The sequence below is a fragment of the Mauremys mutica genome, chromosome 2 (assembly GCF_020497125.1).
Source record: "Mauremys mutica isolate MM-2020 ecotype Southern chromosome 2, ASM2049712v1, whole genome shotgun sequence".
In the NCBI taxonomy this organism is placed as follows: domain Eukaryota; kingdom Metazoa; phylum Chordata; order Testudines; family Geoemydidae; genus Mauremys; species Mauremys mutica.
This window is the reverse complement of record NC_059073.1, coordinates 294,237,351-294,261,702: the sequence shown is the minus strand read 5'-3', so window position 1 is coordinate 294,261,702 and position 24,352 is coordinate 294,237,351. Positions and strand designations below refer to the sequence as shown.

Sequence of the window (24,352 nt, the reverse complement as noted above, 5' to 3'; positions counted from 1 at the left end):
GATTTCAACTTCCTCAGCATCATCACTAATGGTTCAACCCAATCTTTGTGCTGTTTCCTGGGATGAAAGAAGTAGGAATTCATCTCTTGATATCTAGTCCCAGTAGCTACCCAGCCCCCAGAGAATAAAATATAGCTGCATGGAGACAAACCCATCTAGCTCATCTTCACTCTACAGGCTTCGGAATCTCTCTCTGAACAAGCCCTTTCATCTCCAGTGAGATATTACCCCAGGAGCTGGCTGAAATCTACCCTCCCCCTCTCTCAGTCAAGGCAACAGGACAAGTGCATTGCTGCCTGTGCCTGCCTGCTGAGCTGCTGAACTGTAATGGTCAGAGATCGCACCAGCACAGAAGTATATTGAAGATGAACCCTGGCTCCCAGGGCCCGGGAGCAGGACACTAGCAGCCCCTCCTGGCAGGAGGTCGCTGGGACCCAGCAGCGCAGGTGGTGCCTGAGGGGGCCAGGGCCAAGGCAGGGCGCGTGGGGGCGCAGCAGGGCCGGAGCCTGCTCCTGGCACCTTCAGGGGCGGGGGAATCCAGTCAGTACCAGGGCAGCAAGGGGAACCGGGGGCTGCTGGCCTGTAGCCGGGGCCAGGGCAGCTCCCTCATTCTGTCTCCCCAAATCTACCGCCGCCCTCACCAGCCAATGCCGCCTCCCCCGGACTTACACCTAGGCCAGGAAACCAGAAATGAGAGACAGGCTGCCTGCCACGCCGCATCCTAATGCCTCCTCCCCGCCAGCGAGTTCCTGTGGCGCGGGGTCCCGCGGGCTAATTGCTTTGTAAAGGAACGTTTCCCTTGCCCAGGGGCTGCCTCTGCCTTTCCCTTAGCAGCTCCCTGTTCTTCCATCAGGGTGACCAGGTGCACCAAGGCACCTGCTCCTGCCCCTTCCTTGTTTTATAAACCTCCAGCCTGGCCCCTTTTGTCGCATCTCTACACAGCCCTGCTCTTTGCTTCCCTCCTCTACGTCTCTCCTTTCCTCTTGCTCTGTCCCCCTATTCTTACCACCCCCATCCCACCCTGTTCTTCCTTTGCTCTGTCATCCTGTCTTCCCCTCCTCCCCCCACCCCGGCTTATTCTCCCCCATGCCCACTGGCATCCCGAGCTGGCTCCAGCCCCCACCTCGTCTCCTTTCACAGCCCTGCAGAGGGGAGGGGAGGGTTCCCCACACTCTCACTGCACAGGGAGGTCAGGCGGAGCAGGGGAACCTGCTGCCAGGCTCCAGGCTCCCTGGGCTCAGTGGGCGTTTGGAGGGGACAGAGTGCAGGATCAAGCAAACACCCCCACCCCCACCCCGGGCCGCTGGCGGCTTTTACCACACACAGCCCTGGCAGCACACATGGGCCAGGACCCTGCACCGGCAAACTAGCACCTGGCTTCACAGCGCGTGAGCAACACAGGGCCCTCTCCTCTCAGCCCAGCCCTGCCTCCGAAGGAGGAGCCCCAGGTTCCCAGGTGATTAACAATTTTAAATCAAGACAGGGGTATTTTGTAAAACAAAAAAAAAGAGTTGCTCTATTTCAGCCGAAGTCACGTGGTGTGCGTTATACAGGCGGTCAGACCAGGTGACCCCAATGTGCCCGCCCGGCTTTGGAATCTGTTTAAATACTGACACGTATTAAACACTGAACACAGGAGTCACTTATCCACTGCTGCAAGCCACCCGCCATGCTCCATCCATTTGTATTGTCCCATTAAAACCGGAGCTTTTCACTTCAATATTCATTTGCTGCCAGTTCATGCTCCTGCGATCGTGACGTCCTGCTGCAGTGCAGTCACTTTATTGTAACCTCTTATCCAGGAACAAATCTGGCTGGATTGTCACGCCTGGGTTTACCATCGGCACTGACGCACCAGGGCTTGGCCTTAATTGCCTTAGCAGGATAAGGTGAAATCAACAGACACCCTAGTCTCCCAGGTGAATTGGCCGTAGCTCATTAAAAATCAAAGACCAATCCTCCCCTTGGCTACACCTGCGCAGCCCCCCAGCTTGGCTGGCTGTGAGCATGGGCAGACCAGGGGCAGCTATTCACACTGGAAGCTGTTGGCCCATTCAGCGTCTCCCTCCTGCAGATTGCCCCGCTGACCCCTCAGTGTTTCTGCAGACCGGCTCTCTCGCCTGTTACGATTTCTTCTTCCTGTGGCTGTGTTTGTGCTTGAGGAGGTGCTGCCTGCGGATGTAGGTCTTCCCGCACTCGCTGCATTGATAGGGCCTCTCTCTCTCTTCATGTGGACTTTCTGGTGGTCCACTAGGTGGTGGTGCCGGTTGAAGGTTTTGTGACACTGGGCACACTGGTAGGGCCGCTCCCCGGTGTGGATCCTCTGGTGCCGGATGAGGTCAGAGGGACGGGTGAAGCTCTTGCTGCAGTATGGACACAGTATGAGCGACCCCTTGCTGCGGTTGGCGTGCATCCTTTTGTGCACGACGAGGCACCTACTCTTAGAGAAGTGCTCCATGCACTCCCTGCACGTGTACGTCCTTTGCACAGGAGGCGGCTGGAATTTGCTCAGACTCGATTTGTGACCCAGCCTCTTGAGCCGTTTGGTGATACCGCTGGAACCGTCTTCCGTCTGGCTTCGGGGCTGGGACTCAGGGGGAGCCGCTTGGCCTGAACGTTCCTGAGGAGCAGAGAGCGTGCAGGCCCCCGCAGCTGTCTGGTGTCGCAGATGCAGCAGAAATTTCTGCTTGGCTCTGAAACTTTCCCCACAGCGTGTGCACTCGTACAGCAGCTCGTCTGCATGGCCCTTCTGGTGGATGATGAGATTTATCTTCAGCCTGAAGCTCTTCCCACACACTGTACACTCAAACAGTCTCTCTCGAGTGCTCTTTCTCTGGTGGTGGATCAGGGGCACATCCTGGTGAGCGGAGGTCACTGTCCTGCTCTCTGCGTGGCTTCTCTGCTGTGTTACTGAGCTGCATGCAACCTCCTGGGCTGTTACCTCCTCAGGATCCTGGAAATCCTCCTCTTCAAATCCTCCCAACATCGTCCCCAGCACCTGCAGGTTTTCAGAAAGTTCCTCCCCAGGGTCCTGGACACGCTCCCAGGATCCCACGACAGCTTCCTCTTTTGCTCTCTCCAGCGCCATCCCTGGCACATCCTCCATTTGCTGCACCTCGGTTTTGATCACAAGCCCCTCATCAACAGCTGGAAATTAAACAGAATCCAGAGATTACTCACTCCATCGGTTTGGCATGAAGGAAACCTAAAGGGCTGGACTTTCCTGATTCCTAAGCTCAGGGGCTGGGTCCCGTCTGAGGCCAGCACGCTGGCATGATGCTAGGCCGTGGCTGTTCAGAAAGAGGCAGACATCTCCCACCTCAGTGTTTACAGAGCTTAGGAAATGACCTGCTATGGGCAGAGTAAAATTGACCTCTGGGCTTTAAGTGATGCACAGGCCTCACGCTGGGTCACTGCCCCGGGTGAGTCGCACCAAGAGACTCTCCTGTTGGGTAACCCCCTTCCAAAGCGACCTCAGGTTTCTCTCGGAGAAGACAGGCTTTGGCGTCACCCTTGAGTTATCCCGGTATGCTTCTCTGAGGTGTTGTCATGGAGAGCCTGACGTTAACAGTGTGGGACATGGAGGCTGGTTTGACTGGTCAGTGATTTAACAAAGTCACTTGACAGTTCCTCTCTGGCTGAGACCTGAAGTGATGAGTTTCAACCCCACATGAACTGTAAGAGCCACGTTCCAAAGCTCTCTCATTGCAGACAGGGAACGACACTGCTGGCAGACTCTGCCCCGGCTGCCCCAGAGAACTAAACAGGAAACAATGGGCACGTTTGAGTGCAGCGCTGGAATAGCAGCTGGCTGTTTTTATTTAGCTGATTTCAGTCGTTTCTAGTTCTGAACAACCTCAAAGCTAGGCTGAAAGAGTAGCCAGCCCCCTACCATCAGACACGATCACTGGAGTTACACAAGGGAGGAACGGGACCAAATGCACTCCATTCAGCCCTGTGTGATTAGAGCAGCTGGTCGGGGGGGGAATATAATGAACATACCAGTATCAGGGGGTAACCGTGTTAGTCTGTATCCACAGAAACGAGGAGTCCGGTGGCACCTTAAAGACTAACAGTTTTATTTGGGCATAAAAAACCCACTTCTTCAGATGCACTTAAGGTGTCACCGAAGATACCAGCTGTTCCTTCTCTGAAGCAGAAACAGCCAGTGATCGCACACGCCATGGCATTTCTTACTCTTCACAACCCTTTCTGGTGGACAAAGGGATTTACAGTCATTTCTCTACCCCTTGGGACCATCTGCATCACATAAAGGCCTGTCCTGAAATCTTCAGGCAGAGACAGAGGCCTGGGAACATCACGCCGTCACCTAAGCAGCTTAGTGCTGCCGGGGGCCAAGGCACCTAATGAGGTGGCTTAAGAGTTACAACAAAACACAAACGCTGGTTGCTCCAAATACCTTCGTCAGAGAGAAGAAGAGGAGACCGGCTCTGCTTCACTGAGTCCTCCGAACACTCGGAGGAAGGACGGGTGATGGGAGGGATTAACTGCCTGCAGTTGGTTAGGACTGGTAGGAAGCCATGAGGAACATCTGCTGTGAAGAGATGACAAGTGCTGGTTACCACTGGCTTACATACAGCAAGCAGGCACTTGTAAAGACAGGATTTACTGCTCTTGCCGTTTCTGGCTGGGTTAGTCTGTTACTCACCTGGGCTGCAGTGTGGGTGTTCTGCTGGGATTTTACTTTCCTGCAAGGCACCTTGATCCTGCACATGTGGCTCCTCCTCCTGTTTGATCTTTGACAGAGCGTCACTTGTCAACCTGGGGGATTCCGGGCCTGAGAAAGAGAATTACGTCGTTTTACAGATAGCCACCGATTGAAAAGCAGCACCTTGGGTTTGTGCTGGCCATCCACGCAGGGCGCGGGGATTTCATCCTCACTAATGTTAGCAAAGCACAAGTGCCATTTTCACTAGGTCATCACACCGCAATGAAAATCCAATCCCATCAACACAATGTCACCGTGTGACAGACCTCATTCCCTGAGACTAAGAATCCCTGTGTTCTCAGCCTGAGGCTCACGAACTGGTCGCAGTCACTTCGCCTCTAATCAGAGAATCTAAGTAGCAGCGTTTGTTCGGCCTGCACATGCGCTCTCCCTCCCTCGTGGCCTGCCTGGAGGCCATCTAGTGCTGCGTGGGCAAACCACCCTCCATTCCTTCTCTATTGCGAAGCCCCTCGTCGAGAACTCCGAAGTCAGGGGGAGGAGGGTGGGTGGTGGATCACCCATAGGGTCATACATCTAAAAAAAAAGACGGTTACTCACCGTTGTAACTGTTGTTCTTCGAGATGTGTTGCTCCTATCCATTCCAGTTAGGTGTGCGCGCCGTGCGTGCACGGCTCTTCGGAAGATTTTTACCCTAGCAACTCCGGCGGGCCGGCTGGGCGCCCCCTGGAGTGGCGCCGCTATAGCGCAGGATATATACCCCTGCCGACCCATCCGCTCCTCAGTTCCTTCTTGCCGGCTACTCCGACAGTGGGGAAGGAGGGCGGGTCTGGAATGGATAGGAGCAACACATCTCGAAGAACAACAGTTACAATGGTGAGTAACCGTCTTTTCTTCTTCGAGTGATTGCTCCTATGCATTCCAGTTAGGTGATTCCCAAGCCTTACATAGGCGGTGGGGTCGGAGTTAGATGTTGCAGAACGCAACCGCTAAGCCAGAGGCTGCAACAGCTCTGGACTCCGGGACCAATGAGGCAAAGGTGTGGACCGAGGACCAGGTAGGTGCACAACACATCCCCCGAAAGGGTATGCGAGCCAGGAAGGCAGCTGAGAAGCGTGAGCCCTGGCGGAATATGCAGCAAGGTGGCTCTATGGAACATGGGCCAAAACAGAAGAACATAAGAACATAAGAGGTGCAGATGCACAACGTCATTGAAGATGAAATCCTCTAGGAGGAGACAGGTATGCCCTTCGTCCGGTATGCCGGTACGATGAAGGTTTTGGGGGCGTTACGAGAGGGCTCTGTCCGCTAGATATAGATTGCGGACGCCCTGCAGATGTCGAAGGAGGGCAACCGTTGCTCTCCTTGCAAAGAGAGTGGCTTCGGAAAGAAGACCGGAAGGAAGATATCCTGGTAGATATAAAAGGCCGACACCTCCTTAGGGAGGCAGGTCGGACGTGGTAATAACTGCCCTTGTCCTTGAGGAACACAGTTTACCTTGGGCCTATTGTGAGAGTCTGAAGCTCGGAGACTCGTGTGGCCGCAGGAAAGGCTACCGGAAACTGTCTTGCAGGACAGTTATATCAACGAGCATGTTGACATTGGCTCAAACAGGGCAGTCATAAAACTGGTTAGAACCAGATTGAAGAGCCAGGTTTATGGCGGGGCCCCACTGGGGGAGTGTATAAACGCTCCAAGCCCTGAGGAACCAGATGGAATGGAGCGGGATCTCGGCGGGAGAAACCTTGCGCGTTTCGGAGCAGCATGAGAAACGCTTCCACTTGGCCAGATACTTCAACCGAATGGACGATTTTATACCACCCCTGAGAATCCCGTAGAACCGAGGCCGAACAACGTAACTCGGATCGGTTTAGCCATGCAGGAGTCCTGCTGTGAGGTGCAGGGATTACAAGACCGGGTGGTGAAGGTCGCCATGATCCCGCGTCATGGGGTCTGCGCCAAGAGGGTTGCTACCGACAGGTGTAGCAACATGGTGTGCCAGTGCTGCCCAGGTTACACTGGAGCGATCCCGATCAGGGGCGCTCTGTCCCTGCGGAGTTTGAGTAGGACCTTGTGGACCGGCGGGGACAGTGGAAAGCGTACGGTAGATGGCTGATCTACGGCCTCAGGAAAAACCTCCAAGACCGAGCCTGGGGAGAGGCCTTGGAACGAGGAGAATTTCTCTCTCTCTGCCCGTTCTCGCAAGAGCGAGGAGGGCTATGCGGGGAAAGACCCACTTCTGGAAAACAGAATAGATAAAGACGGGAGGAAACCACCACTTGTGAGACAGGAAGGATCTGCTGAGACGATCCGCCAGCTGAATCGCCTGGTACACAAGGCAGACTGCTCTCAGCTCTCGGACATTGATGTGTAAGGCCAGCTCTTGAGCCGACCGAAGGGCGTGAGTGCAAAACTACGCCAGGTGCGCACCCAGCCGAGAGATGGGCTGTCTGTCATGAGGGACCCCGAGGGATGAAAGAAACAGCATCCCCGGATGCACCGGGGAGGACGCCGACTCCCGGTGGAGGGAACCTAGGCTGCTCGGGGGGAACGAGCCGAGCACGAGTATGCCATCTCTGCCCGGGTGGCACCCCCAGGTGAGCCACGATTGAAGTGAACAGAGGCGAAGCCTGGCATGTTTGGTTGCAAACGTGTAGACAGCCATGTGACTCAGGAAACCTAGGCAAGTGCGAGTCTGGAGTCCAGGACAGCCCCAATGAATTCCCTTCCCTGTATGGGAATCAGAGTGGATTTTACTATTGATCATCAGGCCTGGACACAGGAATAGGTTCGTGTCGATGCCCACATGACTGGTACTTTGGGCCCGGTGGTTCTACGAAGGAGCCACTCGTCTAGATACGGAGAACGTGTATGCGACGGTGGCGAAGAAAGGCGGCGACTACAGCCATGCACTTTGAATACCCCTGGGCTGTATAGAGGCCAACCGGGAGGGCCGTATACTGGGAATAACGATGGTAGGCCCCAAACTGAGGGTACCTTCTGTGTGGAAGAGAAATGGCGACGTGAAAACACGCGCCCTTCATATTGGGGGCGGCGTACCAGTCTCCGGGATCCCAGGATGGGAGGACGGTCGCCCTGGGTACCATGCGGAACTCTGCATCGTGACTTGTTGAGTTCCCGCAGGTCTAGGGTAGGTCTGAGACCTCCCTTCGCCTAGGGGATTAGGTTTCGCCCTTAGGTACCTCCTGTATAGCTCCGATGAAGAGGAGCGTCCGCACCTCTTGCCAGAGGAATAGCTCATGAGAGGGGTCCCCAGGAGGGGCGAGGATGGGTAGGCTTTTGCCCCATTGGTGGTTAGAAGGACCCTAATTTCGGCTCCTTTGGGGCCGGATTGATGGCCACGACCGTGTAAGCCACGCCCGCTGGCCAAGTCCTAACTTTGTCAAGGCGCAGGGTAAGAGCGGAGGTTGGGGACGGAAACGTCGGCGCTGAATCACCGGCGTGTGCATGCCGAGAGAGAGAGAGCAAAGTGACCCTGCTGCCCTTTAGGTTCTGCAGCCTAGGGCCAGTGTTTTCAGAGAACAGGCCTGTGCCATTGAAGGGCAAGACCTGTATCGCGTGCCGCAGCTGCGAGGGAAGGCTCGACAACTGGAGCCCTGAAACGCGTCGCGTGGCAACACCCGAGGCCAGAGTCATGGCAGCGGAGTCAGCTGCGTCCAACGAGGCCTGGAGGGAAGCTCTCTCCAGCTCCGTCCTTTGCTGCAGGAGGGCATCGAACTCTTGATGGGAGTTCCGAAGAACCGACTCTGTAAATTTGCCCACCGCCACCCATAGCAGCGGCTAAGCAGGGCTTGCTGGTTCGCTACGCGAAGTTACAGGGCCCCCTCCGGGTACATCTTACGGCCCAGTAAGACCACACGCCCAGCCTCTTTGGATTTAGGGGCTGGCTGCGTTTCGATTAGAGGAGGGCCGGAGGGGTATGTTCCTGCCCCCGCCTCATCTGGGGAGGAGGAAGAAGAAAGGCCCGGGACAAGCGGGTCCTGTGTGGGCTTGAGCTCCTGGACAACCTCCTGATCCCGGTGGGATCTGGGAGCCCGGTGCCGAACCGGGGGTTGCTCTGTACCGGTCGGACGGGGACGACTAATTGTCACCTCTGGCACCCAGAGCTCCGAGGGAACGGAGCGAGATGGGATCACCGGTACGCCCCTGGCGCGGTAGTACACCCAAGGCGTCCAGAATGACCACTGATAGGTCTCCTGGAAGATTCTGGAGGGCACATCGGAAAACAGAGTGCTACGCATATGAAAAGTCCGCACGGGACGACACTGATGCGTGGCTGGATGGCCCTGGAGGAGCTGAAAAGCTCTTGGTAGAGTCTCCGTCTGTAACTGACGTCGCTCGATGCGGCACCAGGGATTGGTACCGGTAGATAGACCGGTACCGAGAACGGGACCTGCCACTGAAACTGTGCCGGGCGGTCGACCGAGGGTGCGAGGCTCGATGATCAGGAGTGGCTACGAGCGTCCCGGTGCCTGGGGCTTGATCGGTGCTGAGTGTCCCGGACCAGGGATCAGAATGTTGACCGGTGCTGCGAGCACTACTGGTACCAACATGGAGAACGGTGCCGAGACCTAGATCGGTGACGGGACCGAGAACATCTGCGGGACCGCGACCCTGAACGGTGCCGCTCTGCGGTGCCGAGGTAGGGTGGTTTGATCAAGGCAGGCTTGCCCATCGACTATGTAACCCCCACCGGCGGTGCCGGGGGTTGAGGCAGCGCAGATGCTGTCGTTGCAATCAGCCCCCTCGCTGTGGACACTGTCTCCGGCGTGGAGGGAATAGTGAGCTCGACCTTAACTGGCACCACGGATGCAGCTTCATAGCGAGCTCGACCACGGCCCGTACCGGGGAGCGTTCCAGCACCAGACTCGACGGCTTTTGCCTGGCCAGAGTTAATGGTGCGGGCATTGTCGGTGCCGCGGTAGAGATCGGTACCGGGCGATCCGATGGAGCATAGCGCTCGGCTGCGGAGCAGGCAGCTCGGACGCAGCTTCAGGGCGAGCTCGACCATGGCCCGTACCGGGGAGCTTTTTGGCACCGGACTCGACGGCTCTTGCCTGGCCGGAGTTAACGGTGCGGACATTGAAGGTGCCGCGGCAGACATCGGTGCCGGGCGATCCCACTGAACATAGCGCTCGGCTGCGGAGCAGGCGGCCCGGACGCAGCTTCCGGGCGAGCTCGACCACGGTGCGTACCGGGGAGCTTTCCAGCACCGGACTCGACGGCTCTTGCCTGGCCGGAGTGAAAGGTGCGGATCGTGTCAGTGCCGCGGCAGACATCGGTGCCGGGCGATCCGACGGAGCATAGCGCTCGGCTGCGGAGCAGGCGGCTCGGACGCAGCATCCTAGCGAGCTCGACCATGGTCCGTACCGGGGAGCTTTCCAGCACCGGACTCGACGGCTCTTGCCTGGCCGGAGTAACTCTTCATCCTCCAGGAGAGGGGTCCATGCCGAGGGTACGTCGGTAGCGACGGTGGTGCCAGGAGGCCTTGGCGGCACCGGCGGTCCGGTGCCGAGGGAGCGCGCCGTGAAAACTAACTAGCGCTCAGCGCCGAGAGCGGAGGAGCAAGAGCTGCCTCCCGCAGGAGCTGTTTAAAACGAAAGCCCCGCTCCCCTTTGATCACTGATTAAGGGCCTCACAAATGCGGCACTTATCTGGGAGGTAAGCTCCCTCGAGGCACTTAGGAGAAGATCTCTTGTCGGCAGCGGCGTGTGGCCGGCCGAGCATTAGAACACGCTGTGGACCGGGCATCGGACCCGGCACCAAGTGAGGGGAAGGGGATAAACCCCGACCCCTGTAAAATAAATACACTATACTATTCTACAAACAAACAGAGTTAACTACAACTATAAACAGAACGAGAGAAAACTACGAGTAGCTAGGGAAGTGGAGGTCAGCTGAGCTGTGCTCCACTGTTCCAACGGCCGTCACGGGCGGAAAGAAGGAACTGAGGAGCGGACGGGCCGGCTGGGGTATATATCCTGCGCTATAGCGGCGCCACTCCAGGGGGCGCCCAGCCGGCCCGCCGGAGTTGCTAGGGTAAAAATCTTCCGAAGAGCCGTGCACGCGCGGCGCGCACACCTAACTGGAATGCATAGGAGCAATCACTCGAAGAAGAACCATCGTTACTGCACAAGGTGAGTAACGTCCTCTTCTTCTTTGAGTAGCGTCCCTATGGGTGCTCCACCGCAGTGACTTCCCAGCGGTATCCCCCATGGCGGGCTGGGGCTTCGGGGTGGAGTCTGTTACTGGTGATGGTGCTGAGGAACCGAAGAGTCCCGAGTAATCGCGTAGTGTTCCGCGAAAGCATGGGCAGAGGCCCAGGTTGCTGCCCTGCAGATTTCTGAGATGAGGATGTCTTTAAGAAACGCGACCAAGGTAGAAACGGCTCTTGTGGCGTGCCTGCGGCTTCCTGACGGGGCAGCAGGTTACGCACATGGTAGCAGCGGTTAGTGCAACCGGAGACCCATCTCGAGAGTCTTTGAGCTGATATTGTGGTGCCTCGGGATCTTTCTGCGAATGAAAGGAAGAGTTTAGGAGACTTCCTAAAGTCCTTAGTCCTGACCAAATAAAATGCTAGGGCTCTCCTAACAGCCAGCACATGCAGTCTTGCCTCTCTCTAGTCACAGTGTGCTTTTGGAAAACAGGCGGGGAAGTGAATTAGTTGGTTCATATGAAAGGACAAGGTTACCTTGGGTAGCAGCGTGGGATGTGGCCTCAGAGTGACTTTGTCCTTAAAGAAGACCGTGAACAGCGGCTGTGCCAACAATACTGCTATTTCCACATCTGCTGTGCTTGGGTAATGGCCACAAGGAATGCTGTATTCACGGACCGGTGTAGGAGGGAGCAAGTGGCCATGGGTTCAAAGGGTGTTCTAGTTAGTTTTCAGAACCAAGCTGAGGTCCCATGTTGGAGTGGGTGATCCGACCTGTCGGAAGCGGTTTCTCACACTCGTGAGGAATCTGCGTGTTGCTGGATGGGCGAATACTGAGTGTCCGTCCACCTGATGGTGAAAAGTTGCTATGCCCACTAGATGTACTTTAACTGCGAGCTGAGAGAGAGACCAGACCTGAGACCTAGAATAGAATCTAGGATCAAAGGGAGGGAGGAAGATGTGGGAGCCACATTTGGAATTGCACCAACTTTGGAAGCTGTGCCCGGGTGCCTGGATAGGCCACTCCATGAATGCCACACTCAGGGCAGACTGCAAGAAACGGGGCCCGCACTCCTCCAGAACTGGTGGTTCATTCTATAATAGAGTCACAAAACCAATATCAAACGAGCTTTTGTAGCACCACACTGGTTAACAAGAAGCCAAACACGGTCCCCTTTAAGCGTTCCAGTCCTTGGCTGCTGTGTAGGCAAACAGGTCTAATCTAGTCTGCCTAATCGGCCTCCTTGGGGGGCACGAAACATTTTTTGTCTGCCCTCTTGCAGGTTGATGCAATAGAGGTGCGTCTGCCAGATGGCCTTGGCAGGGTCTAAAAGCACCTCACTGACTGGGAGGGCAATTCTGGAAGAGGAAGAGGTGTGCAGTACGTTCAGCAACTTGTGGTGTGAGTCTTTCACTTCCTTGAAGGGAGTTTGCAGAGCCTCAGCCACCTCTTGGAAAAGCTTAAAATCATCAGCTAATGATGGAGGAGGGGGCATCACCACCTCATCAGGTGAGGAGGAGATGTTCATCGGTGGGGTGGTTTTCACCTCTAGTCTGGCCTCCTGTTGCTTGAAAGTTTCTTCCCAAGCCTCTGGGGCTCTGGATACAGAGTCCAGAGGGGATCGTCTGGTGGACTCTCAGTGGGAGATTCTAGATCCACAAGAGGTGTGGGGTCTGTAGGCTGCCCGTGGATCCCAGCAAGGCCACTGAAGGGGAAGGGCATGGGTGGCACTATCCCCGGGTGACCATACCAGGAAGATTGGGGATCTCAGCGTGGATGCAGCTGTGTAGGTCTCAGATGCTAAAACAGAGGGTTGTGACCTAAGACCAGAGACAAGTGATCCTCCTGGTCACTGTCTGACTCCCTGCTGGAGTAGGGTGGGGCTGATAAGGGCGCTGGAGGTGAACACCCCGGTGCCGATGGTGGTTCTGGGGACCGAGATGGGTTCGGTGCTGGAGCTGGGTACCAAGTAGTGGGGACTCTTGGGACCTTACGGTTGTGGAGGAACCAGAGAAGCAGAACTCCAGTGACATGACTGTGGTCGATGCTGTCAGGGACTGTTGTTGATGCTGACTCTGTACCGGCGGCCTTTTATGTGCGGCTCATTCCGACAGGAGCTGCTTTGAAGTGCTCCATGCCAAGGATCTTTTTGTTGGCACCAATTTTGTAGAGACAGTACCGACAGTGGTGCCCATTCCCCAGCCTGGGCCCCGTGGGTCCCCAGGCATACGGAGCTCTTGGTGCCACTCCTTGCAGTTGTGGCATCATGTCATCCATCAAATGAATGTCCATCTGAGCTAACGTCAGTGGGGGTGCAGTTGGTAGTTGCATTGGGCGTCCTGTCAAAATCTCATGAGGGCTGAGTCCAGTCTTTCGATTGGGAATGGCTCTCATACTCATCAGTGCCAAAGGAAGAGCATCTGGCCACTTTAAGTTTGTTTCAGCACAAATCTTGGCCAGTTTATTTTTTAAAATCCCGTTCTGGCGTTCCACTGTCTCAGCAAATTGTGGGTGATGAGGGCAGTGAAGGTTGTGTTGGATCTGCAAAGCTGCACATAACTCCTTTACAATCTGTCCAGTAAAGTGAGTTCCACGATCACTGTTGATACTCACAGGGATGCCAAAACGAGGTACAAAATCCTTAAGCAGAAGTTTCACAACAGTCCTGGCATCTGCTTTCCTGTAGGGAAAAGCTTCAACCCAATTGGTAAATACATCAACTAAAACTAATACATATTCATAACCACAACATTTAGACATTTGAATAAAATCAATCTGAATATTTACAAAAGGTCCCCAAGGAGGAGGGTGGGCTGCCTGCTTAGCTTTAACAGCTTTACCAATGTTGTGTTGTTGACAAATCACACAGTGTTGACAGTAGGAATGTGCTACAGAAGGGAAAATGGGTGCAAACCAATCTCGGGTAACTGCAGCAACCATCCCCCCTTTGCTCACGTGTGCCATTCCATGGTATATGCAAGCAAGATAGGGCAATAACATCTTCGGTGCCACCAGGCGACCATCCGGGGCACGCCAAAGATGATCAGAATGTAAAATGCAGCCAGCAGCACTCCAAGAGTGCTTCTCAGTTCTTGATGCTGCCTCCTGGATCTTAGCCAGATCGTCAAGGGAGGCCAGTGAAGGCTGCTCTATCAGTACACAGGAATGTGCAGCCTGAGGTGCAGAAAGAGCCGCTGCTTTGGCTGCAGAGTCAGCCAGAGCATTTCCACGGGTAACTTCATCATGAGGGGTCTTGTGAGCAGTACATTTAACAACAGCTATAGCTTTAGGCAACAAAAGAGCATTCAAAAGAGCAGATACATAAAAACCATTCTGAATAGGAGAACCAGTGGATGTAAGGAAGCCTCTATATTTCCAAAGCAATCTGAAATCATGAACTACTCCAAAAGCATAACGAGAATCCGTATAGATAGTGACTGTTTGATCTCGAGCCAGAACACAAGCTCGAGTCAAAGCCACAAGTTCAGCTACTTGAGAGGAAAACACTGAAGAAAGGAAAGCACTTTCAACAACAGCACAGGTAGTGCAGACAGCATAACCAGCAACTAATTTACCCTTAGAATCTCGCAAACACGAGCCATCCACAAAGTAAAGGAGATCAGGATTTTGCAAAGGCACATCCAGTAAATCATCCCTAGGACGAGTAAGAACAGATGTTACAAATACACAATCATGCGGGTCTCCATCCTCAGGCCCAGGCAACAAAGAGGCTGGATTAAGAACAGGGCAACGAGCCAAAGTAATATGAGATGAAGAAAGTAAAATTAGCTCATATTTGATAAGACGAGAAGCGGATAAATGCTGTGTCTTAGATTTCAACAACAGCGCAGCTACAGCATGTGGAACACACACAATCAAAGGAGAGCCTAATACAATAGATTCAGATACCTGAACAGAAAGGGCCGCGGCCGCCACAGCCCGTAAACAAGGGGAAAATCCTACCGCCATAGCGTCCAGGGCAGTACTGTAGTAAGCAATTGGACGGTGTTTGTCCCCGTGCTTTTGCGTTAGTACAGCCAAAGCAAACCCATTACGCTCATGACAGAAAAGAGTAAATGGTTTAGTATAATCAGGAAGTCCCAGGGCCGGAGCAGCAGATAGTCTCTGTTTAATAGCAACAAAAGCGCTCTCAGCCTCTGGGAGCCAAGGAAGAGGTTCAGGGGTACCAGACTTAGTCAGATCCTGTAAGGGTTTAATCACTGTTGCATAACCTAAAATCCACTGTCTGCAGTACCCAGTCATGCCCAGAAAAGTACGCATTTGAGAAATAATACCAGGCCTAGGCATATTTAAAATAGCAGAAATATGAGAGTTTGATAAATGACGCTTGCCATGAGAAATATCATGACCAAGATAATGAACCTTGGGTTGACACAGTTGGAGTTTTTCCTGGGATGCTTTGTGACCTTTGGCAGCTAAAGCAGTTAAAAGTGTCAGAGTATCAGTTTTACAAGAGTCAAAAGAGAAAGACGCCAGCAAAAGGTCATCCACATACTGTATAAGTACTGATTTTCCAGGGAAAACCACATCATCCAGATCCTTCTTCAGGATCTGAGAAAACAGGGATGGAGACTCAGTATACCCTTGGGGTAACCTGGTCCAGGTATACTGACATCCTTTATAAGTAAAGGCAAACAAATACTGACTATCTGGGTGAATTGGAATAGAAAAAAAAGCTGAACACAAATCCACAACAGTAAAATAAGTGGCTGACGGTGGAATACAAGAAAGAATTGTAGCTGGATTTGGAACCACAGGAAAAGAAGGCAAAACCACAGCATTAATAGCGCGAAGGTCTTGAACAAACCGATAGGTGTCCCTTCCTGGCTTCTTTACAGGAAAGATAGGAGTATTACAAGAACTAATCGTGGGAACAATAATACCTTGTTGTAATAAAGATTCTATAACTGGAGCTATGCCTGCCACTGCTTCAGGACGCAGTGGGTATTGTGGAATCCTTGGCAAAATCTTAGCAGGGTCCACAAGAATTTTAACCAGTTCGGCAGTTCTAATCTGTCCCACCTCATTTGCATGACGAGACCAGAGATGGGGGGGCACTTGTGACAATAAATGCACAAGGTCAGGGCTGAGAGGTGACTTCGACGCAGCTGGCTCGGATATATGGAGTGTGGCCAACACCAGGTTTGTATTCTCATCAGGAACCTGTAAGAATACGCCATCTGGTGTACAGTAAATGGTACAACCTAATTTACACAACAGATCTCTTCCCAGCAAATTCACAGGAGAAGAAGGACTGAGTAGAAAGGAATGCTTATCTTCTAGAGGGCCAAGAAAAACTTCGAGGGGTACTGTGACAGGATGCGAAACAGGACAGTTTGAAATGCCCACAGCATTAACAGACAAAGTGGACAAAGTAACAGAGGGAAACTCTGAGGATCTCAGAGCAGACCTGCTGGCCTCCGTGTCCACAAGACAAGTAACAGATTTTCCAGCAATATTACAATCAACAAATGGGCCTTCTTGATTAATAGGAATTAAAGGATTCATGATGCAGTTACGTTCCCTCAGGCTGTCCTAGTAAGGGGTTCCTTGTGGGGAAAAAACAGGCGCTTCAGGATTTGGGAACTGAGTAGGATTTTGAGCTAATCGATTTGGACACTCATTCCTCCAGTGTCCCTCCTGACCACAAAAGTGGCATGCAGTGCTCCCAGTCGGGGCAGGATTCTGGGCAGGATATGAGGAACCCCTTCCCATACCTCTCCCACGACCTCGTCCCCGTCCTCTTCTCATTCCCCCATGACCCCTGTTCTGATAAGTTTGTAACTGTAAAGCCATAAGTTTCGTTTCACTACTTTCTTTCTTCTGGTCTATGCAAGCAGTACAATGATTGGCAACTGTCACCAATTCGGAAAGGGGTTTAGTTTGCCAGCCAATACAAATAGTTCTTAATGGTTGCTGAACTTTTGGCAAGAGTCCCTGAACAAAAGCAGCTCCTACCGCTTCCCTGGCATTATCAGCTGGATCAGTAATTCCCGAATGCTGTTCAAAGACCTTTGTTAGTCTATGCAAGAGTCCCTGAACAAAAGCAGCTCCTACCGCTTCCCTGGCATTATCAGCTGATATTTGGATGGGGTTAGGGAATTTATGGACATTTTGGCCGTTGGAACCACCACAGCTTCAGTGTATACGGAAACTGGAGCCAGGGGAAGTTGTCACTGTTTATGACAATATTTGCTGGGAGGGTAGAGGTCGAGGAGCTACCCTTACAGGACACCCACTTTTTCAGGCTAATGATAGCTGTGTGTACGTTAATACCACCACATTACATGATATACATATTAATCTTACCACTGCTGCAGGCAATCATATCATTTACTGGCCTGCAGATAGAATGTTACATGTGGCTCTTAGATTTCAGGTATATTTTAATTGGACTAGAATAGTACCTGATCGGTTTCAGAATTTGCTTTCATTGTTGCCAGAGGTTCGCAGAATCTCTGAGTTGCAAGGGCAAGTTCACATGCTTCAGAATATATATCATGCTGAACACAATGCCTTTCATACAGCTTATAGAGTGTCTACTTTATGTACTAAGTTTGATGTATTGTGCTTTGTTACCAAAACTGTACGACAACCCCATTATTTTATTCCTATGGGGATGTTATTGTTTGTAGTGTTGTTAGTTGGTGTGGGATTATGTTATTGTTGTTGTTGTTGTAAAGGACGTACTGATAATAATACTACTTTTCATGTTCATGCTAATCATGCATTGTCATTACATCCCATGAAAACCCCTAAGGTTGACATGTCTCCTGTAGACTCTGAAATCCATGATTTAATGCAAATTGAGATTTGAGGTATTTGTTGTACTAGAAGTACAAAAGGGGGGAGTGTGGAGGCCAAGAATTAATTAATGAAGGTTTGAAGGGATCTTAATGTGGTACAGAGAGAATTGTGTGAAGAGTCATTACGACCTTGTAAACTGCAGTTTTGTTTTCTGTTCTAGTATTGAAGACAAATAAGATAGCGAATAGGCTTATGTATAAACAAATGCAAATGTTTACTTTTACTGTCTCCAGGTTTGCTAGCCACTGTCTGTAACAAAGGTATAAAAATTGCTATGATTGTTTACTAATTGAGAGAGATCTGTCCGGGATAAGGGGCAACCCAGTTCCTGACACTCTCTCCCTCTTGTGTTCACTAGAGAAATAAATAAAGTATTTAATTTTGCTGCACCCAAACAAAAAGCGAGAACTTAGTTTTTCTTCGACACAGTCACTGGTGCCAAAGTGACCGAACACACCAGGGATCCCCTTTGGCTGGTCAAGAGCTTGGTTTGAGGGCTTGCAGACTTTAGAGGCAGTCAGCCGACTTTCTCTGCAATTCTCCCTCTCTGGAGGTTGAAGGCTCTGGAGATGACCTTCCTCCTGGAGTGGATTCGGGACCAGGGTCAGCACCCTCCACGGGGAGAAGTTTCAAGTTTTGTTGCCGGTTCTTTTGGGATCTAGTCTTCAGCTGCTGGCAGAAGCTGCACTTCTGCAGAATACGTGCCTCTCCGAGAGACGCGGGACACAACAAGAGTGTCCATCCATCCCTGGCATTGCCTACCTGCAGGAGAGGCGCCTTTTAAAACAGGGCGGGAAACGGTCATGTCCCTACTTAGGCACCAACTTTATGGGTGCTCTGGGGCTGGAGCACCCACGGAAAAAAATAGTGGGTGCTCAGCACCCCCTGGCAGTCACTACCATCAGCTCCTTCCCTTCCCCCCAGCACCTCCTGTCCACCGAGGATCAGCTGTTCAGCGGTGAGCAGGGGGCAATGGGGAGGAGCGGGGGCAGGAAAAGGTAGAGCGAGGCAGGGGGTGGAATGGAAAAGTCAGGGTGGGGCATGCCCTAGGGGCAGGGGTGGAGTGGGGACAGGGCCTGGGGCGGAGCGGGGTTCGAGCACCCTCAGGAAAGGGGCTCTCTAGGCACTACAAACGCTAATGGAAATGCTAAGAACTAAAAACTGAAAACAACTTGTTCCGTTCCCGGGCCAAGGGCGACTGAGAAGGAGCAGCGGGCGGTTCGCCTGCGCAGCGCTGGATGACCTCGAGGCAGCCCACGAGGGAGAGAGGGCGCATGTGCAGGCCGAACAGACACTGCTACTGAGAGTCTCCAGTTAGAGGCCCAGACACAGCTACAGTGCAGCACCCAGAGGGACGCTAACTGAAGAAGCAGCAGCACTCACCTGTGCAAGGCTCCACGGGGATTTCTACTCTCTCTGAGTCCTGCTGATCCCGGATACATGGCTCTTCCCCTTGTTCAATACGGGCTAAGATGTCAGGCTTGGAAATGGCATAATCTATTTCAAAGAAAAGAATGAGAGCAGGGAACACGACATTACAAAGAATTGCAGATTTTCCAACGAGCACAGAATGGCGGGAGCACGGCTCTTTTGAAAATCTGGCCCCGGTGGTGGGGGCTGAGCATTCGAAAATGTGGCTCTTAATCTCTCTGGGCCTCAATTCTGCATCCATACTGCCCTGCCTTACGGGGGTTTGTGAGGATGAGGCACGTGGGTGCTACCTACAGTGACGGAGCGTGGATCAGAACCAAGAGAAGTCAGAAGTGGACATCATCAGATTTCTGCAAAGACGACTTGGGCCAGAGCAGATACATGCAATTATTATCCAGCGGGAGAAAGCACAGGACATGGAGAGCTCAAGCCACCACTGGGTAACTTTCACTCCCTGTTTCTATGGGAGGATGCACAGAGTTGAACTTTCAGAAAATCTTCGAGAGCTACAAGTGCTGACCTAGCAAAGTGCAACATAAGTGGAGGATAACTCTGAGCTGAATTCCAGCCCACGAACTGCACACAACTTACCGCTTCTAACGAAGGAGGGAAAACGGATCCTTACCCAGCGAGATCAAAGTCTCATAATTCCCCTTCATCACGTTCTTGTAAAGCTCCTTCTGCCATTCCTCTAAGCTCCCCCACTCCTGCTCGTTGAAATACACTGAGACGTCATCGAACGTCACCGGTACCTGAAATCACACGCGTTGCATGCTCAGCGCCTGCTGCTTTTATTCTATCCTGTCAACAGCTCCTTACATCTTTTATTAGTTATGAGACAAGGAGCACAAACAACCCCCAGCCCCACTGTCACCACAGCCAGTCACTAGCCCTCTGGACAAGGCAAGGCAGCCTTACTTCCGTCCCTGTACCTTAAAAGGACTTCAGGACCTCCCCACCTCCAGGGGATCCCTGCACTGCTGTTGCTTAAACCTTCATCCCTCTGCAGGCTGCTGACAAACCTCACTGTGTACGTGCTGGGGCCACATACATCACAATTTGCAACTATAGTGACGCGGCTCGTGGGGCATCCCCAAGTGGTCCCAAGATTTCACAGCATGGTGGATGAACAAGACCATCTGATAATTCTACATTATATTTTGCTGGCATCCCTCGGCACGAGCTGGGACACAGTTACCTGGGGGACCAGCCCTTTAGTGCCTGGGGGGAGTCTCAGGATCCAGAAGTTCCTGTTCTTCAGCAGGTTCTCCACGTTCTCCAGCCTCCTCTGCAGCAGATTATTCTCCTGGATCAGAGTCTCCAGCACAGCCCACTTACTCTCCAGCTGGTTCCCAAACTCCACCGCTGTCCTCTCACAGTCTATTAGTTTCTTCTCAGTCATCCCCGTTCTTCCCTCCAGGTTCAGCCACCGTGTGGTGTGAGCCTCCACCTTCCTCTCCAGGGCTTGGATTGACGTCATTACAGCCAGGGAAATCGCTGCTGTGCCCAGCTGAGTTTCTCTCACAGTTTGTTCCGGGACGGCAAGGGGGTGGAAAGGCATCACACCCTGTTGCTGCGAGTCTGGTTCCACAACCTGTTTGCAAGGACAGCAAGTGAAAACTGAGCCAGAGATAGAACCAGGATCTAGCTGCAGAGGCAAAATTATGGTGACCAGATGTCCCAATTTTATAGGGACAGTCCTGATATTCAGGGCTTTTTCTTACATAGGCACCTGTTACCCCCCCCCACCACCTGTCCCGATTTTTCACACTTTCTATCTGGTCACCCTAGGCACAATAAAGAGCTGCTCCCATGCTCCATGCAGCTGAGCACTTCCCAGGTTTCAAAGTTTGCTCGCACTCCCGGTGTGGCAGGCACAGATCGCCTGATATTTTCATCATAGGCTTCAGGTGGGATCGCAGACCTTAGCACGTGAAATCTGGCGGGGAACTGACTACAAGACTCAAGGGGTTTATTATGACCCCATTCGTTACCTGCAGTTCTATTAAGTGGGTGGCCGCATTTTTAGATACCGGCCTTGGCAGCAACCAGGGTCCAGGCAGAGTCAGAACCAGGGCCGGCTCCAGACCCCAGCACGCCAAGCGCATGCTTGGGGCGACATGCCGCGGGGGGCGCTCTGCCAGTCGCCGGGAGGGCGGCAGGCGGCTCCGGCGGACCTCCCGCAGGCGTGCCTGAGGAGGGTCCGCCGGTCTGCGGATGCTCCACCGGAGCCGCGGGACCAGCGGACCATCTGCAGACACGTCTGCGGGAGGTCCCCCGGAGCCGCGGGACCGGCGACCGGCAGAGCGCCCCCCGCGGGGTGCCGCCCTGCTTGGGGCAGCGAAATCGCGAGCGCCGCCCCTGTTCATTACCCACCTTCCAACTCCCGTGGGCACAACCCGCCCCGCGGTGCCCATGGGGGAGCCGGGCAGTGCCGGCCCGGGAGAGACGCCTTGGTGGCCCCGTAAGAGCCCTGAGCGCCCCCGCTGGCCTGGCCGGCCCCGAGGAGCCCCCGACAGCCGGCGGTGAGCGGCCGGGTCGGTGTTCAGCTGTCCCGGGGGCCGCTCTGTGGCCCGCCCGGGCCGGGCCCGCTGGCACCGCACCCGTGACACCCGAGCGGCGCTAGGCCGCGGCCTCCGCTCGGACACGGGCCGGGTCCCCACGCTCCTGCCCCGGCCGCCGAGCTCATGTCCCCGCTACCCCGGAGGGGACCGCGGCGGGCGGCAAACCCCGGGGAGGAGAAACGGGCCGGGATCGCCCCGCCCCGGGGCTCAGCCCCCGCCCGGCCGGGCAGCCCCGCGCCCCCCGCGGCCCGGCTCCCGGGGCCCAGGCCGGGCGGGGCGGGGAGAAGCTCCCGGGGCCCGCGGCTCCCCCGCCCGCCGGGCCCTCACCTGGGCAGCGGCCCGCTCGGCCATGGCCCCCCCGGGGAGGCGGGCGGGGCTTCTCCAGCGGGCCCGGCCCGGCCGAGCTCCGCTCCCGCTCCGGGCTGGGCAGGGTCCCGGCGCCGCCTCGCCACGGGCCGGGGCAGGACACGGCTCCCCACGGGGATGGGCGGCTTGGGGTGTGCACTGGGCATGCGCACGAACCGCGCATGCTCAGTGACATCTGATGAAGCCACGGCCCTTCCTCCTGCCCTTACTAGCCCTGGGCTTCTGCTGGCTGCTTTGTACAGGAGGGCGGGCAGGGGCCGGAAGTTGACTGGGGGCGGGGGGGTGTCAAGCAGCTGGAGGCAGGGTTAGGACAGGGGCTGGGGGGAGGAGGGAGAGGGAGTTAAGCCCAGGGGTCAGGGGCTGCCAGAGGGTAAAGCCCCAGCACAGGCAGGGGCAGGGGGGTGACAATTACCCCAGGGCCGAGCCCCCGGGGTTTGCAATGGGGGGGGGGGGAGCAGAGGGGCTTTTTTATCTCCCCTCCCACAGACAGCACCTCTCAGCAGGGGCTGCCAGGGCTGGGCTCTTAGAGCCACAGGCACCCCAATGCCCAGTCACTGCTGCGCCTCCTTCATGTAACCTGCTGAGGTGCTGCAGCAGGAGGCTTAATTCAGTGTAACTGGGCCTTCCCTCACCCCCTGCATTTCCCCAACACCCCCCAGTGGTCAACTAGTTACATGCAGTGCTGCCAATTTTGTCATTGGTTGGAAATCGAAATTGAAACCTCAATGCACAGTTTAAAAGCAGATACAGTGTATGAGAAAATACATGTACCTGAAAAAGTATAATAGGGTTGAAAAGTCTAAGCAAAGCCTAGCCTCCTCCAACAGCTGTTCTTGCTGACACGGTCAGCGCACTGGTTTCAGCGATGTTGGCCAACCTTATAATTTAAAAATATGATTTGTAAGCAAGGTCTGAATGAGCTCTGCCCTGACAGCTCGCGATGAGCCAGGGATGGGGGAAAGGCTTTAGGACCAGAAGGTATTTACATGAACTCACCTACTCAGCCAAGGCATCCAGCAGACAGAGCTGCGTCGCCGAAGTGATCAATTTTGACTGATGTTGGGAATTTCTATACTAAACATTTTTATTTTAATTAATTTTTACATAAGAACGGCCATATAGGGCCAGAGCAATGGTCCATCTAGCCCAGTGTCCTGTCTTCCGACAGTGGCCAATGCCAGGTGCTTCAAAGGAAATTAACAGAACAGGATAATTATTGAGTGATCCATCCCCTGTCATCCACTCCCAGCTTCGGCCAAACAGAGGCTCTCAGAGCATGGTGTTGCATCCCTGCCCATCCTGGCTAATAGCCATGATGGACCTATCCTACATGAACTTATCTCGCTCTTTTTTGAATTCTGTTCTAGTTCTGGCCTTTATAATAGCCCCTGCCAAAAAGTTCCATAGGTTGACTGCGTTGTGCGAAGAAATACTTTTGTTTGTTTTAAACCTGCTGCCTATTCATGTCATTGGGTGACCCCTAGTTCTTGTGTTATGTGAGAGAGCTTTCCATTTTCTCCACACCAGTCAAGATTTCATAGGCCTCCATCATGTCCCCGCTTAGCAGTCTCTTGTCCAAGCTGGAAAGTCCCCCTGTCTTTTTAACCTCTCCTCATACGGAAGCTGTTCCATGATAATCATTGTAGTTGCCCTTTTCTCTACCTTTTCCAACTCCAATATAACGTTTCTGAGCTGGGGCGATCAGGGCTGCACCCAGTATTCAAGATGTGGGCGTATCATGGATTTATATAGTAAAAGGGGAGGGGCTTGGTTTGCCAGACTGATCAGCAAAGCCAATGCTGACAAACTATGTGAAAAGGCTAATTAGGGCAGGGGTCCCCAACCTTTTCAGGACCAGGGACTGGTCATGCCTGCGGAGGGAGCGCTCGTCCCGCGGCTCGGGTAGACCTCCCGCAGGCGTGCCTGCGGCAGCTCAACCGGAGCCGGTGGACCTCCCGCAGGCGTGCCTGCAGGCGGTCCAGCTGAGCCGCGCGACCAGCGAACCGTCCGCAGTCATGCCTGCGGGCGGTCCACCGGAGCCCCGAGAGCAGCGGACCTCCCGCAGGCATGACTGCGGAGGGAGCGCTCATCCCGCGGCTCGGGTAGACCTCCCGCAGGCACGCCTGCGGGAGGTCCACTGGGTCGGTTCGCAGCCCGGTTTGTAAGAGGCCGCGGACCGGTACCGGGCCGCGGACCGGGGGTTGGGGACCCCTGAATTAGGGCACTTACATTGATTCCTTAAATGAGGAAGACAAGAAGTGTTTGTTAAGCCAGCTGAAAAAGTAAAGTACACGGACTTG

At 54.0% G+C, this 24,352-nt stretch overlaps 1 pseudogene; it reads right to left on the bottom strand.

The window, feature by feature from the left end:
• Positions 1-1,090: 1,090 nt before the first annotated feature.
• On the bottom strand, positions 1,091-22,244 carry LOC123363141 (annotated as a pseudogene).
• Between the last annotated feature and the right edge of the window lie 2,108 nt (positions 22,245-24,352).